We start from the raw sequence: 15,089 nt of genomic DNA, 5'->3' as shown, positions 1-15,089 counted from the left end.
ATCACTGACCACCGCAGTAACGCCTCCCATCACGGTGGTGAGTTACAATCAGACAAGCAGGAAGTGAACAGAACAGAGAAGAAATAGAGCAACTTCTGAGCAAAAACGAACAATGAGGAAGTGAAAAGAGGAATGTCTGCAGGTAAAGGATGCTTATTATGAAAAAAAAAAATGTCCTACAACCTCTTTAACAAATAGTTCACCCATTTATACTCACCTTCATTTGACGGAAGCACTTACCAAGAACTAATCCCTTTGCAAGGTTTAATGACCTTCTCCCCTCATCACATCAGAGTGTTCAAGCATGCCCATTGGCCACTGAAGCCTGGGCACTGCATTCCAGGAGCAAAGGGCCCTGGCAGACAAACAAAGCAGTGGAAAAGTGATGCACAGGAGCTTATTAATGGGTTAGTATTATGTGGAGCAAGTCTGCCTTAGATGGAAAAATGACAGGTACACTTTTTAAGGGTACCTACCATGAAAAATTCCCCTTTGTTTTCCTAATCTATTAATCTCTCTGTTACTTTGGACTCTCAATCTATTAATCTCTCTTAGGGGTTATTTAAGTACTTGCAATATCCACTTTTAATTGTGTCCGTGTCTGTGCTGGTTTTAATAATTGAATACATTTTTCAAATTAAATGTAATTTTCCTTTGTTTTCTTTTTTATTACAAACATAATAAATTTGTTTGAGAGAAGCACTCAGACTAGATATTGCTCTGACAGAGACATTACCCACGCGGAACTAATGTTCTAACTATATTGATTCGATTTGGAAACAAAATAAGCAATACATACAATCAGTAGAACTTTCCCTTATTATGGCTAGTTTTTTATTATATTTAGTGACTTTATGAAAGTAACATTTACTGCACTGACTCTCATTGTTCTGTGTTTAACAAGAAATGATAATAAGTGAACTACTTAGCATGAACAAAGCATAGCAGAATACAATTAGACAAAATCTTTTACTGCAGGATTTCTGATCTTTGCAATGGTTCTATTCTGAGCTCAAAGGCAAATTTCATTGATTGAAAAACCAAGCAAATGCCTTGGTTAGTCTGAGAGGAAGGGTCTCTAGATTTATGTCCAATTAAACCATTTTTTCATTTCTTTTTTTTTTTTTTTATATGACGATATCTTTTAATATAGGACAAATATGTTAAACTTCAGGTATTAACTATTAACCATTGATTATTGAATATCTCTGTTGCACGTGCTGAGGTTTAAATATATCCTGTAATTTTTATTCACATTTGAAAAGAAAAAGCATGTACATCTACAGAATAATTTGCCATGCCTTGATTATTTCTTTCTGCAACTACTAAATAAACTATAGTGCATTCTATGAATTAATAACGATCCTAAAGATAAAGTTAAAGGGCAGCAAATGTATAGGATTTTAACTGCTTGCCGACCAGCCACCGTCATCATACTGCGGTAGGTTGACACCGTAGGTGTACATCGGCTGCTTTAAGAGCTATAGAGGGTGCACGCAACGCCAGAGCCGGTGAAAGTGTCCAGCGGCCACAATGTCCGCTGGCGACCCACGATCGCTGCTCAGAGAGCCAGAACGGGGATCTGTCAATGTGAACATTGGGGCAGATCCATATACATGCACTGCGCCCGGCGCATATGTAAGATATGATACGGCGCTGTAACTTACTTGGCTTTGGTTTGAATCCTCAACGAATTTGCGCCGTAAGTTACGGCGGCGTAGTGTATCTCTCGCAGCGCAAGGGCGCGGAATTCAAATTGGGCGGGTAGGGGGCGTGTTTCATTTAAATGAAGCGCGTCCCCGCGCCGAACGAACTGCGCATGCGCCGTCCGTAAAAACTCCCAGGGTGCATTGCTCCAAATGACGTCGCAAGGACGTCATTATTTTCAACGCGAACATAAATGGTGGCCAGCCCCATTCACGGACAACTTACGCAAACGACGTAAAATTTTCAAAATTAGATGCGGGAACGAGGGCCAGTTTAAAGTGGCAAAAGTGTTCAATCATCAAGGGGGGACCCCAGGAACTCTAGGAACATGGGGGGGCACTCTGTTGACCAGAGACCACCTTTCCACAGAAAGAATACACTAAGGTAAGGGGGGGTTACTGATATAAGGGGGAAACCTTTATATCAGTGCCCCCTTACATTATTGTATTCACTCCCCCCTTACATCAGTGACCCCCCCCCCACTCAGACTGGCCTGGTGGCGCTGTCACTGACCTCCTCTCAGGTGCACCATGCTGGGCTCAGTCAGTGGGCTCCAGCTTGGTGGCTCTGGTTTTATTCTATAGTCTCCTCTCCACAGTCCACACACGTCTGACTTCTCCCATGACCCCCATCCTGACGGCACTCCCACTCTTGACTGCTCTCCAGACTCCCTCAGAGACTGCTGACAGGATATAAGACATTATTAGAGGTTTCAGACATGATACAAGAGATGGTTAGAGGCTGCGGACATAATACAGGAGATGGTTAGAGACTGAGGACATCATACTAAGGATGGTAAGAGAATACAGACATGATACACGAGATGGTCAGAGCCTGCAGACATGGTACAAGAGATGGTCAGAGCCTGCAGATATGGTACAAGAGATGGTCAGAGACTGTAGACATGATACAAGAGATGGTCAGAGACTGCAGACATGGTACAAGAGATGGTGAAAAGCTGAAGACATGATACAGGACATAGGCAAAGACTGCATACATGGTACAAGAGCAGCCTCACCAGTGCCCATCAAATGCAGCCTCATTGTGCCCATCATTGCAGCCTCACTGTGCCCATCAAATGCAGCCTCACTGTGCCCATCAAATGCAGCCTCACTGTGCCCATCAAATGCAGCGTTACCATGCCCATGAATGTAGCCTCACTGTGCCCATCAATGCAACCTCACTGTGCCCATCAATGCAGACTCACTGTGATCATCAAATGCAGCTTTACCGTGCCCATGAATGTAGCCTCACTGTACCCATCATTGCAGCCTCACTGTGCCCATCAAATTGGCTTTACCGTGCCCATTAATGTAGTCTCACTGTGCCCATCAATGTAGCCTCACTTTGTAAATCAATGCAGCCTCACTGTGCCCATCAATGCAGCCTCACTGCGCCAATCAATGCAGCCTCATTGTGTCCATTAAATTCAGCTTTACCGTGCCAATGAATGGAGCCATACTGTGCTCATGAATACAGCCTCACTGTGCCCATCACTGCAGCCTCACTGTGCTCATCACTGCAGCCTCACTGTCCTAATCAATGCAGCCTCATTGTTCTAATCAATTCAGCCTCACTGTGCCCATCAATTCCCGATGTGTTATGGAGCTGGGTCTGTGTTCGGCGGCACTGTAACAAGGTCATGCCCCCCTAGACTGGCTCATGTGATAGACGGGACCTTGATATAGCGACGGTGAACACATAACCAGCTCTGTGACACACGGTGGGAGATGCCCGAGGTGTGTGACACATAAGAGGAGAGAGAGAGAGAGAGAGGGGAGCGCTGCAGCTGGCCACAGCTCAAAGCAGCCCTAGGGCAGGTAGCCTACCAGAAAATTTCTCGGTATCCCGGTAGGCCAGTCCAGCCCTGCCTTGCTCCCTGTACATAGCAAACTTCTATACCTTGCATCCTGTACATAGTGAACTTCTGCACCCTGTTTGTATCACATTCCTAAACGCTGCACTCTGAATGTAGTGTACTTCTGAACCCTATGCATAATGCACTTATGGTATATATCAGTGCCCTTGTAAGGCCCTTCCATTGTTAATGTTATTCGGTCACACCTACCCTTTAATAAAATGTACTCTCCCCCTGCGTGGTTGAGCCATGGGTGACACCATCAAGTCAGTGCGTTGTGGCAGGTTAGACAGGAGAGAGCCTGATGTGCTAGCCTGCCAAGTGTCTACTGCTCTGTCCTGCTTCTGCTGTCATGCCACAGCAGTAGGACAGAGCACTGTGGCAGGCTAGGAGGGGCGAGCTACGGCGGTGGGGTAAAACATGGGTTCCCCCCCCCCACCCGGGGGGTGACACCATGTTTTACTGTACCAAGTGACACCAACCTTAGTGACGCCACTGATGCTAGGTTCACTTTAAAAAGAATTCCAATTAAAATAAAGAATAAATGTTCACCCATGGCTGCATTTTGGTTTTACTTTTACTTATCTTGGTGTCTGGCCTCTAACAGCTTTGAAGTTTTTCTAAAACAACATTACCTGATTGGGATAATAACTATGCATGGCAAACAACATCATTTGTTCCAGCAGAGGGCAGGCCTACATGCAGCTTTTTCCAAAGCTATCGAAAACTGATTTTTAACCTTCACTACCAATAGCTCTGGAGGACAAAATACAAACAATGACTTTGTACGTCTGTACAGATATTTTTTCTTTATTTTTCATTATTTGTTTTCTGTATTGAAATACTTCATCATTAATCTCACCTTTATTTAGTAAAGAAAACACTTTTTATTAGCCTATTTTTGTTTACTAATTGCTTGGACATTTCAAAGCATGTGCTCATATGCCTTTCAGAAAATACTAGTCCTTGTTTTTGAAAACCTGTGTAAAAACAGTAAGTGTCGCTCACAGAAACCAATCATATGCCACTTTGTGTTTTCTTAGACCCCTTTCACACTGGGGTGTTTTTCAGGCGCTTTAGCAGTAAAAAAAAAAAAGCCTGTAAAGCGCCTGAAAGAAGCTGAATCTGCAAACCCAATGTGAAAGCCTGAGTGCTTTCACACTAAAGCACCTGAAAAACGCCCCAGTGTGCTTTTACACTGAGGCGCTGCGCTGGCAGGACATCAAAAAAAGTTCTGCAAGCAGCTTCTTTGCAGCGCTTTAGGAGCATTGAATACACCGCTCCTAAAGCGCCCCTTCCCATTGAGGCTCTTTTTCTAATGCCAAAGCGTCTGAAAAATTCCCCAGTGTGAAAGGGGCGTTTTTTGGGCGTTTTTGGAGGTTTTTCAGGCGCTTTGGCGTTAAAAAAGACCCCTTAATGAGAAGGGGGCTTTAGGAGCGGTGTATTCAATGCTCTTAAACTGCCTCAAAGAAACTGCTTGCAGGACTTTTTTTGACGCCCTGCCAGCGCAGTGCCTCAGTGTAAATGTACTCGGGCTTTCACATTGGGATTGCAGATGCAGCTTCTTTCAGGCGCTTTACATGCGCTTTTTTTAAACGCTAAAGCGCCTGAAAAAAGCCCCAGTGTGAAAGGGGTCTTAGGGCTAGTTAAAAGATGAAAGCATACAAATAATGGAATGCTTTGTTTAAATTTGTTACTAATTTCTGTTTTTGCTCTACACATTTTTCTCCTGTAGCGGGGTATCACCCTTTTTGATGTGATATAAAGACTAGCATTGCTGATCTTGAAGGATCTCAGCTCCCTCTTGTGGCTGAGTTGGGTTAGAGCCACCTGTTGTTTACATTTTGTTCTGGTACCGCAGAGAATGTTGGGGGATTGAGTTCAGAGGAAAAGAGACTCCATTTGCCCTGGCCTGTAATAAACTACATTACCCAGAGAGCAGCTGTACAACCCCAAGATGCTTTGCCTTCCGCGCCGCCTGCAAGGGGAGATAATTTACTGGAGAGGACATGTTTGGCGCGCTCTCTCTCGACCGCCTCTTCAACCCAGGAGGACACTGCCAAGAGTGTCTCCACTGGGAGTAGGCCGTAGCTGAGGCCTACATACGCCCGGGCAGAGCGCCTTTGAGAAGAAGCGCCCCTGCTGGAGTGATCGGACGAGTTTCCAGTACCCCTGCGACCTGTCTGAGAACCGGAGGCTGCCAGCTAACAGGACTGTGGCTGGAGATCGGTGACGGAGTGCCACAGAAGGACAAGGCCTGAATCGTTTGGGTGAGACGGACACTTGCCCGAGAGTACTGATTGTCTTGCGGGAGGGCGGATTGTTGATATCCATCTTTGCGGTTTGACTATTCAGGAAACTCTCAACAGTTTACTATTACCCTTTTGGATTATAAATTGCTTTATGCGCGCCAACACATGCCAACGCACAAGTGCACAAACTATTAGCATTAAACTGTATTGAAGTTTAGCCTGGGACGCCAGGCCATACTGATTAGCTATAGCTACAGTACCCAAGAGTTATCTATTTAGTGTTGCATATTGTTAATATTCATTTCATTGCTCGTTGATCGAGTAATCGGTTCTATTACCTTATATAATATTGTAGAGGGGCAGAGAGCTGGGTGAGGCTTGGCAAGGAGGTGTTTCAATGTGTATGTTTTGTTGAAGGTGTTCCCCTTGCTGTGTGCTTACACAGGTCTGTGTGACATTGTAGTCTAGCTCACACTTAAGCCTTGTTATTGTTACTGATACTGCAGGGATCTGCAACTAGTATATCACTGTTTTACTCATGTTCCTTTGTTTCCACCTTAAAGGGTCACTAAAGGATTTTTTTTTAGCTAAATAGCTTACTTTACCTTACTGCAGTCCTGTCCTCATTGTTCGTTTTTGCTCTGATGTTGCTGTAATTCTTCTCTGTTCTGGACACTTCCTGGTTGTCTGTTTTCTGATGACCACAGTACTGGGAGTTTCTAGTTTAGTTTTCCAAACCATCACTGCTCTATGGCTCTGTATAGCACAGAGGCAGGAAATAACATGCAAAAACGAAACTAGATGCAAAAACGAAACTAAAAACTACAGGTACATTATATGATTGATCTTTATCTATTTTTAATCGTTTTTAAAAGGAATCAGTTAACCATTATGTCTCTATATCCTGTAAACAGTAATTTCAGCAAAAAAACAAATTTTCCTTTACAACTCCTTTAGGTAAAGCATTACTTTGGTTATCTTGAAGTCTGTATGCAGCCTATCTTTCATACAGCAGTATTCCTTCCATTTAAGGTACCCTTTTAATTTGTATAATCTGTTGTAGTGTAACGGGATATTGTGTTCCCCCACAAGTTATTGGGGTCCACAACTCCCATATTACCAGGTGTGTCAAGGGAGGGTTTTGAGCCACTTTAAGGGGTTGATCACAGAGCGTAGACCCAAAACAAACTCTGGGGGTAGTGCTACACTCCATAATCACATTTCAACAGTTTAAAAATAGATTACAGTGATTGTAACCCTACTTTTTTTTTTTAAATAACAAACATATTATTTTTTCCTGCTCTATGCAATGGTTTTACACAGAGCAGCTCTAATCCTCCTATTTTCGTGTCCCCCATCGGCGCTCCCGGCTCCTCCCCCCTGTCGAGTGCCCCCCTAGCAAGCTGGAGGCTAGATCCCAAGCCACGATGTGTGTCCATTGCTATTCAATGTGGCCTGTAGGGATTGTCGCTCCAGCAGGTGACCCCACAATTAATAAAAAAGCCAGGGCATATATGCACCAAAAAGACTAATGGTGTAACAGGCCACCCATAATAACACAATTTGCCTATTGCCATAGACAAATTAGATTATAAAGTCAGCTACACTTGGGGTAGGAAATATATGATTCCTTATTGCTCCACAAGAGGTCCAACACTATACTTCAGTCCACACAAGGTACTAAAATACAAAAACTAAAGCAATGCGCATGTATATACCAATTATAAAAGAAGGAGAGATGGGCCCATCTAAGTGCAGTAAACATAACATTTAATAAGGAATGACATAAAACGAACAGCCAAGTGACTACTCACAAGCATCACAAGTTAGAAGGGCAGTAGATAATGGTGGCCGAACCGATGTCACTGGGGTGGTCAGCAGTTCATAGGTCTCAATCCGCTAACACAGGAGCGTGGGGGCGCTGGATGTCACAAGAGCGGTGGAGGTCCCAGCAGTCCAGTACCTCAGAAGCCTTGACACGCCACAGGAGAGCAGGGAACCAAGAAGCGCTGCTAGAGACGGAGTGTGTGTCAGCGTGGAACGCAGCGTGCCGTCGTCGCACCGGAAGTGACGTGGGGAGCCGGGCCAGCCAATGGGAATGACGCGTTTCACAGCTCCGCTGTTTCCTCAGATCCATCTTCTGGACTATAAATTGGACTTTTATGGACTATTGACCAAACTGGTGCATGCGCCCATACACATGCACACAGTCACAATTACATTATTCCCAGATCGGTGCAAATCCACTGATCAATGTTGAAAAAACATCTTAGAGAATCCACCCACGATCTTGATCCAGGCTAGGTGTAATGGCGTGTACACACGACCGTTTTTCGGGTTGAAAAAAAAATGCTCTAGCAAAGCGCGGTGACGTACAACGCGTACGACGGCACTATAAACAGGAAATTCCATTTGTATGGCGCCACCCTTTGGGCTGCTTTTGCTGATTTTGTGTTAGTAAAAGACGATTTGCGCTTTTCAGTCTGTTACAGCTTGATGAATGTGCTTACTCCATTACGAACGCTAGTTTTACCAGAACGAGCGCTCCCGTCTCATAACTTGCTTCTGAGCATGCACGTTTTTTTCACGTCGTTAAAGCCCACACATGACCATTTTTTACAACGTTAAAAACGACAACGTTAAAAACGTAGTGAAAAATTAGAGCATGTTCGAAATTTTTAATGGCCATTTTTTACATCGTGAAAAATGCTATGGAGCCCACACATGATCGTTTTTAATGACAAAAAAAAAAACGTCATTTTTTACAACCCGAAAAACGGTCGTGTGTACACGGCATAACACCTGTCTTAACTATAATACTAATGTTCCAATAGTGGATAGGAGTGATATCTCTCCAAGTGTACTGGCCTACCGTCTACCTCGGGACTACATATCAATCCTAATGTAAAACCCACTAAAATACTTTAATACTCTGTCTCTATAAGGTTATGTATTGACATAGTTCAATAAAATTTATATATATATATATGTATGTAGGATCCTCTAGAATAGGGATAAGCCGAACACCCCCCTGTTCGGTTCGCCCCAGAACTTGCGAACACTCCAATTGTTCGTGTGAACTTTAGAACCCTGTTAAAGTCTATGGGACTCGAACATTTGAAATCTAAAGTGCTAATTTTAAAGGCTAATATGCAAGTTATTGTCCTAAAAAGTGTTTGGGGACCTGGGTCCTGCTCCAGGGGACATGTATCAATGCAAAAAAAGTTTTAAAAACGGCCGTTTTTTCGGGAGCAGTGAATTTAATAATGCTAAAAGTGAAACAATAAAAGTGAAATATTCCTTTAAATTTCGTACCTAGGGGGGGGGGTCTAAAGTTAGCATGTGAAATAGCGCATGTTTCAAGTACTTAGAACTGTCTCTGCACAAAGTGTCATTTCTGAAAGGAAAAAAAGTCTTTTAAAACCGGACTTGTGGCTATAATGAATTGTCGGCTCTGGCAATTCAGATTGTCGGCTCTGGCAATTTTCATAAGAAAAAAAAAATAGCGTGGGGGTCCCCCCAAATTCCATTACCAGGCCCTTCAGGTCTGGAATAGATATTAAGGGGAACCCCGCCATCAATTTAAAAAAAAAATGACGTGGGGTTCCCCCAAAATATCCATTCCAGACCCTTCAGGTCTGGGGTGGATTTTAAGGGGAACTCCACCCCCCCCAAAAAAAATGGCGTGGAGTTCCCCCAAAAATTCACACCAGACCCCTTATCCGAGCACGTTAACCTGGCCGGCCGCAGAAAAGAGGGGGGGACAGAGTGCGCGCCCCCCCTCTCCTGAACTGTACCAGGCCACATGCCCTCAAAATTGCTGCGAAAATCGCGTGCATCATATAAAGTATGGTAAATTCTTTTCATCAGTTTAATTCTTTCCATGAGGGTTGACACTTGAGCCTGAGGAGCTATATTGGAGCGCCAAGCTGCTATAGCCCATTGTATGGCACTAAACAAAGAGAGAGCAGTCTCTCAAAAGGGTGGGGATGTTTGGGATAGGCGCAAACAAAAGGTCCACTGACATCATTAGGGATATACTGTATGTGAGCTTACAATTTGGGCAGTTTTTGAAGTAGCTTGTTGCTAGAATGGGTGTAACACATTGCAACAACTATCTTTGTAATTATAGCAAATACTGAAAAATATGCTTGTTTTTTCTGCCATCTGATATTGTCTATTGGTGCAAACTTGAGATATTTGGATTTGTATTTACTTTTCCATGTTAATGGATATTGTAGAGTTAGAGAGGCTTAAAAGAGGCTTCCTGCAATGTAATTGAATGCCATTTGAGAATGATTACCGGGGCAGCTTCACACAGGGGGTACTGAATAACCAATGGTTTTCCTGCACCTATCTACATGGATTGCCAGTACAGATGGCCTAGTACTGAAAACTTTAGCAACTATTGTATGAAGACTGAAAGTCAGTGACCTATGTAGGCAATCACAACATCATTTGTTACAATGGCAGTGGTCAGTCACAGGAAGGAGGACAGCTGTTGATTATACAGGAATGTGGTTTAGATATGGACCTAAAGTCAGAGGTCTGTAGGTAGATCTCACAGAAACACCTGAATTGCAAATAATTTCATTTTTTATGCATTTGTGACATATTTTGTTCCAGTAGCTGGTGATATCCAGTGCTTTGCATAAGTATTCATCCACTTTGGACTTTTCTAAGTTTTATAGTGTTAAAGGGGTTGTAAAAGTTTGTTTTTTATTTCTAAATAGGATCCTTTAAGCTAGTGCATTTTTGGTTAACTTACCTTTTCCTTCGATTTCCCTTCTAAATTTTTTTTTCTTTGTCTGAATTTCTCACTTCCTGTTCCTCCTGACTGACTAAACACCACTCGGATGATGGTGTGAAGTTTACTGAGGAGAAACAGGAAATGAGAAATTCAAACAAAGAAAAAAAACATTTAGAAGGGAAATCAAAGGAAAAGTTAAGTGAACCAATAATGCACTAGCTTAAAGGAACCTATATAGAAAATAAAAAACAAACCTTTACAACCCCTTTAAAGTTTGTTAATAGAGGATTTATATCATTTGTGGCTATTGAAGAATATATTTACATTAAAGTTTGTATGCCCATTGTTCAGCTTTAAACCCCAAAAAATGGCATTTGGTAGTTTCATATATCTTTCTTTCCTCAAATTAATATTTGGTAAAAGCATATTCCAGTCTTCATCCTTGAAAAGTAAAGCTTTCCCGCCACAGAATAAATTCATCTGGATAAATAATTCACTCATCCCTGATTGTGATTACCGGTAGTCTTAAAAATGCAACTCAAAATCATTATTTTCAGATCTGAGAAAATTGCAATTTATTTGAAGTGTAGTTTCTGTTTTGTTGAGGAAAAAATAATCCCTTCCAGGTGAGTATTATACATGGCAGGGATGTTAGGAAACATTTATCAGATTTATACTCTCTATTTTGAAGAGATTGCTGTTTGCTTTAGCCTGTCTTTTCTTAAACTATTTGCTTAGAGACTGCCTTCATTATAACCACCTGAATGATTTTGGTGTTGTAAAAATTCCATCCTTCTAGACATAGATGAGCCTTAAAATGTGTTAAAAATGATTTCCCTATTGCACAGGATGACTGAACTGAGACTTAGTGCAGACTTCTGGAAAAAGCAGTAAATCACAGAAACAGAAAATAGGAACTTGGTCACTACCATGGATTCCTGGTAAATCCATCTAGTTTGAAATTTGTGATTCTGGAGAATTTATGAAACTTAAGAAATTAGTCAGACTGATTTTTTGTAACCATAATACACTACCTGGCCCTAAAACTTAGGTAAGCTGACTTAGAAGGGCAATAAGAAGGATTTTGGATAAGTCATCCTCCTGACTAAAAAAAGGTGAGGTCACAGCAGCCATACTAACAATATGCTTTAGCTGTGATAGGGAAAGCATAAGGAGGGCTGCTGATAAAGTGCACAGAGAGATATTAGTGTAGGGCTTGAAGCAGGGCTGAGAGACGGGGCACATTCCCCTGGTGTTGTGTTGATGGTGGGATTGGTGATCTGGCCGCGCAGCCTGCTCCTGATTGACAGGAGTGACTGCAGCATCATGTCTGTCAGAATGAGCAGCAGCTGACTATAGGGGGCAGAAGAGAGCCAGCGTTTAGACTAGAATGTACCTCAGTCTCAGTGCAGTGCTGCTGAGGAGGAGTGAAGGTAGACTGCCCTTCTTGCTAGCTTTCCTCATCATGACAGGAGAGAAGTAGAAGCTGGTTTCATTGCAGGTGGGAATAGTATTTGTGATTTGTGAGTACGGGGGGGGGGGATGGAGCAACTCAGCCACAGACCTCCTTTCTCCTCCCTAGACTCCCTTAGCCTCCTCTCTCTTGCCCTAGGTTGACATTTGTGCATTGCAGAAATGTGTGCAAAATGTAATGCATTCCTGCAACACATAAAAACATGCAGCCCTTTTGCAGTAGTACCAATAATTCTTATCCCCACTCACCTTGCTTTTGCGCTCGTTCGCTCGTGCCAAAACATATGCCGCTGCATCACTGGTGTCAGTCTGAGATGAATTGTCAGTGGGATAAGGGAGGGATAATGGAGGAAAGGGAAGGTGCACTCTGAGGGGGGCATAAAACTAAAATGATCTAGAGAGGATGGGGTGCTGAAAGAGCTCTAATGACTCAGGTGTGTGTCTATCATTGCTGTGCCTCTGAAAAATGATCTGTGGCAGAGCAATTTTCAGAGGGCATTTCACAGGCAGTGAGGATGCAATATTTCACCTCCTCGCTGTCTGTTTTAACCCCATTGCACTGCAGAACTCAGTTGTGGCATGGCCATGTGCCATCAAATTTTTGCTGTGGTCAAGAAGCAAAGCATCAAGCCATGGCATGTATACAGCCCCCTAATGGCGGAAAATTGCACAAAAGAGCCTTAATAAAATGTTTACAAATTCTGGATGGACCCTCTGCACACTGCTACACCCTTCCCAGTAAGCTATGCAATGATAAACAGGGATATTTAATTCATATATATTGCAATACATGTTTAAGCTGACCAAATGCATCAAAGTAATCCCTCTTCTTGCCACTGCAAATGCTATGGTGGTCACCATGCCAACATGGGGCATAAAGGCCCAAGGGGGGAGAGCAACTAGGTTCAGATCTGGTTACTGACCTGTGTTGCAACAGACAAAAGATATACCTGTTCTCAAATCCCAATAGCTTGCACATATATTTGAACACCAATGTTCACAGTACTGAGGCTGGCGGTATCTCCAACTGGATGAATGGGGCGGTGCGTGTTTGGGGATGACCTCACTCCTTTATGTTTTATCACTGATGGAGCATCCCCCCAAATTAAAACGTCTTTAAAAAAACGAGGTGTGGGGTACAAGGGGCCAGGGCATGGCTTCCTCCTTGGAGCCATATTTAAACTGAGCATACACATGGTGAGAGTTTGTAAGTTTGGCAGACATTACAGAGAGGGGAAATGTGGACTGTGACCCGGGCAGGTGACTATATTATATTTTATTTGACACTGCTGTACACTATTGGGATCTAATTAGATAATGTTAAAATACGTGTATGTATTTATTTTTAAAAAAAAGGGCGCCATTTATTTGTAGATTCACCAGGTTCAAAGCTTGCATATTCATTATTTTCTTTGAACTGCACCACGTATGGATCTCATTATTGGATACTGTGATGTGTATTGATATTGATTGATACGGTATGTTATTATTTATGTTTTGCTTGTGTCACGTATTGGATCTATGGTGCTGCTGACCTGTCTGTGCGTTCTTGAATTTTTGGGGTTTTAATGGACAATTCCTATTCGCTGGCTCTGCATGGTGAAATTTAAAGGGCTAGTCACCTTGACTTCTTGCTAACTGCTTGAAGCAAGCAGGTTTTCTATATTGTGGTAAGTGACATGTGGTTGGTGGTTGCCCTGTTATATGTCTCTGGAGGGTTTATGTCACACTTAGGTAAATTTTTCCTGTTCCCCCATGGCTTTTTCGGGTATCTTTGTGGGTGGTGTTTTTTTTTTTTTTGGGGTGGTTCTGGACTATTGCAGTCTGGGGAGAATGAGAGTGAAATGGATAGATGTCTGTGCGCATGTTTGGGGTGGGAGTGTTTTTGTTTTGTTTTGTTTTTTTGTATAATGCATGCAACGGGATGTTATATCAATTGTAAAGAATTCGTTTTTTATTAGCTATTCTATGTTAGTGTCATCTAATGTGTAGTATTGTATTTAATTAGCCATATCAGTCTGTGAACATTGGCGTGGATCCTGAAAAAGCAACTAGATATGTGAAACACATTGATCTAATATGTAAATCTTTAACGTTACCTATGTGCAATCTATTATGCCTCTTTGTAACTGTACTTATGTGTCCATTATATGTGGAATGTTAAAGATATGGCATGTTGTTTTTACCTGTTTTAATTATTGTAATAAAGACTTTGTATTTGTAATATTTTGTGGATTATACCTTTCTGTTAAGGCACAATTAAAGTCCTATTATACTAGTTTGTCATCTATGAGTTAGTAGGAGAATGTGGTTTACAGTTGTCTATAATTAGGGATGGTGTCATAACAGGAAATGAAGGGCAGGACTACCCATGATTATTTGAATGTGAACTTTGCCCTCTTTACCATGAGGGCAGAATGACCTGAAGTCCACTATATAGCCTGTCCCTGACCACATGTACCATGATAATAGTCTGCATGTATGTTTTGTTCAGAGCATGGTTTCTAATTGTTGGTTGCAATGTTTTTTTTTCAAAGAACCTTCATGAAAATGAAAAGTCCACTGTATTGAAATCCTCCAACCCCCCCAAAGTCAAATCACCTGCAAAAGTGATTTAACAATAAAGCTGTTGTTAAAAAAATAAAAATATTTCCCCCTGGCCTCGACTTCCAACACTCCTGGGTAAAGCTGATGACGTTGCTGTGCCTTGCTACTGCTTCTTGGGATAACTCAACACTCAAACTCCTCCAAGAGTGCACTCTATAAAAATAAAAACAAAAAATAAAAATGATAGAAATAAAAATAGCAAATAAAGAGATTTGCCAACCCAGCTTCTTCATTACTGACATAGATGAATTAGCCATGTTAATAATTAATTGAATCTAACTACCCACAAAAACTGTAAATTTGTCCTTCATTAAAGGGGTGACCTGGCAAAACCAAGTGTGGTTTGACAAATTACCTGGGTGCAAACAAGCAAATTTGTTGTAGGTAAAACCAAGAAAATATATATAACAAGTTTGCTACATAACAAAGTGCAGCTTGATGT

This window comes from Rana temporaria, chromosome 4 (assembly GCF_905171775.1).
Source record: "Rana temporaria chromosome 4, aRanTem1.1, whole genome shotgun sequence".
Taxonomy (NCBI): domain Eukaryota; kingdom Metazoa; phylum Chordata; class Amphibia; order Anura; family Ranidae; genus Rana; species Rana temporaria.
Note: the sequence above shows the minus strand (reverse complement) of the source record.